The following is a 2,806-nucleotide window of genomic DNA, read 5'->3' as shown; positions in this document are numbered from 1 at the left end:
GGCAAGTAACCAAGAATAACACTCTTACGCACAGTACGAAATTAACACGCTCTTGGTTTACATATGCCTGCCACTATATTCACAGCTCTGTAGTCGCGAAGGAACAAAAAACTTGAGCTAGGAGATTTCGGATTGCAAGGAAGCTCACGAACACCATTAGCTTTTAACGGTTCGTCTGCAGCGTAATCTTGATACAGTGTTGCACATTCGAAACCTCCAAACGATCCCCATCGACACAAAACTCTTTCAAGGATATAAACTTAAGCAGAACGTTACTGGTCAAAACTATGATTAAAATGTTTTACAGAGTATTATCTGTGGCTCTTAATATAATTTCTAAAGCGTATTTATTTGTGTATATAAGGGTGGAACTTGGAAGAATTACAGAAGAACTTTTGCGTGTTATAACACAGGTTAGTGCTCGTTTTGCAAGATGTCCACAAAAATAAGCGGGCATTACAGGCCTCAAATGTCGGCATCTCCGTCAGCGCCGCCCGCCACGTTTCTCCCGATCTCTCGGCTGCAGATGGAAATGGACGCACTGTATATACATATATATTATCAAGAAATGCGAATGTACATTTGCATCTACAAAGGGTGGTTATGTGAACCTTTAAGAACAGCATGGATTCTTAAGAGATTTAACATTAGTACACAACCAGCTCTTTGAAATGAAAAATGAATTCCTTAATGTTGGAAATTTAATTTACTGCTGCCAGATTAAACTTCAGAAACACAAGTTTTGGAAGCACTGCAGGAAGTAACCTACTTCTTCTCTTATCGCAAAACTGTTCAGCAACACTGAACACTCAATTACTGAATACTAATGCAGCAGGTATGCCCAAGTATTTTCTCAGCACTTGCTTCAGGTTTGAATACTCACTTTTGAATTTCCAATTCAACAGCAGACCCTGGTTCAGCAATGTACTGTTTTATTTCCGATTTTGAGTTAGGTTGATCCTCTGAATGAGAGTTTGCAATATTTTTATTACAAAAACTCTACAATAATGATGAATCATAACCTAATTTTCAATAAATCTTACAAAACTAGAATATAAAACTTATTAGAAAGTAAAACTCTAGTATAATCTGTACCGGTTTAAATATCGGATTTTTGCCGATGCCAATAAGTCAATTTCTGCTGATTTCCATACATCTGTAATCGGCTTCGGCACATCCGTAGAGAAAACACATTGCCATAACAAAAGACAATCTTTCCTGAATTCACGACGGGAGGAGTGAGAGCAGAGGAGCGCTGGCGCATGCGAAGAAGGTCGAAGAAGAATAAAGGTAAGCAGCAGACAGACGTGCCCGAGCTCATTCGACTACAAACCAGTATAGCAGCAAGACGTGTGCTGGGAACATGGTCACAAATGGAAGTGTGTGCCACACACTAAGCAAACTGAAGTCCGCCTTTCGATGCAAGAGACCAGGGCTCTTGAGTCGAGGGGTTTTGTTCTTAGACGACAATGCAAGACCCCACACAGCAAGGGTCACTGCAGAACACATTCGTCCTCTGGGATGGGAGAGATTGAATCACCTGGCCTACAGCCCTGATCTTGCCCATCAGAACTTCCTTAAATCGCTGGGCACCGATTTTAACCAGGAGGGTTTCTTGAAATATCTTGGGATATTATGTTCTATTTTTTCCTTGTAGCTATCTGGTAACCCTAGGTGCGAGGTCTGATACCCATACACATAAGAATGTCGCTGATCCATCCATGAAAATTAGCGTGTGTCTCAAGTCAAAAAGAAAATTCGCTCCCAAAACCTGGAGGGAGAAAACCGGTCAGTGCATGTGTTCATTGGACCTCAGCAGGTGACAGGAAGTGCCCCAGCTTGAGCGCGTGACACAGTTGCGATAGAAAGCGACCCTCCCCCCTCTAACGTGGTACATCTACCCCCCCCCCCTCTTGCAGCTTTGAAGGTTCTGGCTGTGTTCGCGGCGAGAGTCCCCACAGCGCGAGCATCAGCGCTGACATCCAAGAGAGTCGGACATAAATGCCATAACGTTTCACGGCTAGGAAACAGAAAAATGTCTCCGTGCTAATAAGATTCGAGTCTAAATCGCGTTTTATTGATCTAGCGGAGAAACGAAACAAGCGATTATGATGTAATCGTGTCTTGTTGCCAAGAAACCGAGATTCAGTGAAGACATGCATATAGTAACTTACCACCTGCCGTCCTTTTTACAGTTGGCTGTCGCCACACTGGTTGGTCGGTTCCCCCTTACGCCTGTTGGCGGGGTGGTTAGGACGACCAGGGACTTTTCAGCGAAAAGGAGGGCAGACACATTGTTCAGAGTGCAGGATTGTGGGTCAAAATGTAGAACAACGATAATTCCCAATAAGTAAATTACATAATCAAGATACGTTGACAAATGTTAGCCTAATTCTTTGCCTTGGTACGGATCCGTGAATCCAGACGAAGGAATGACTGTTCTCTCATTATTTCTGTTATCGCAGTTGCGATTAATTTGCAAAAAGAAATGTAAAGCCTATGTAAAATGATTGATAGAAAATACCCTAAAATATATTAATTAAAACCACTTTCATTTGACTTGAACATGCAAATGGATGAACCAGTCAAGAGGGACGTTCCGAAAGTCAGTTTCGTCACTTTTTTTTCACAGGGAAGCTTTATTACAAACAGAAGAATACAATGTCGTAACAAAATAAAATCTTTTGGCTATTTTTCCACATAGTCGCCACTGACATTGCTACATTTGTCAAAACCTCTCGACCAATGTTTGAAAAATTCTGTTGTGGTGTTCGATGATGTTATTCTGGAAAATCAGAATGAAATT

Source organism: Lepisma saccharinum, chromosome 5 (assembly GCF_977018435.1).
Source record: "Lepisma saccharinum chromosome 5, izLepSacc3.1, whole genome shotgun sequence".
Classification (NCBI taxonomy): domain Eukaryota; kingdom Metazoa; phylum Arthropoda; class Insecta; order Zygentoma; family Lepismatidae; genus Lepisma; species Lepisma saccharinum.
Note: the sequence above shows the minus strand (reverse complement) of the source record.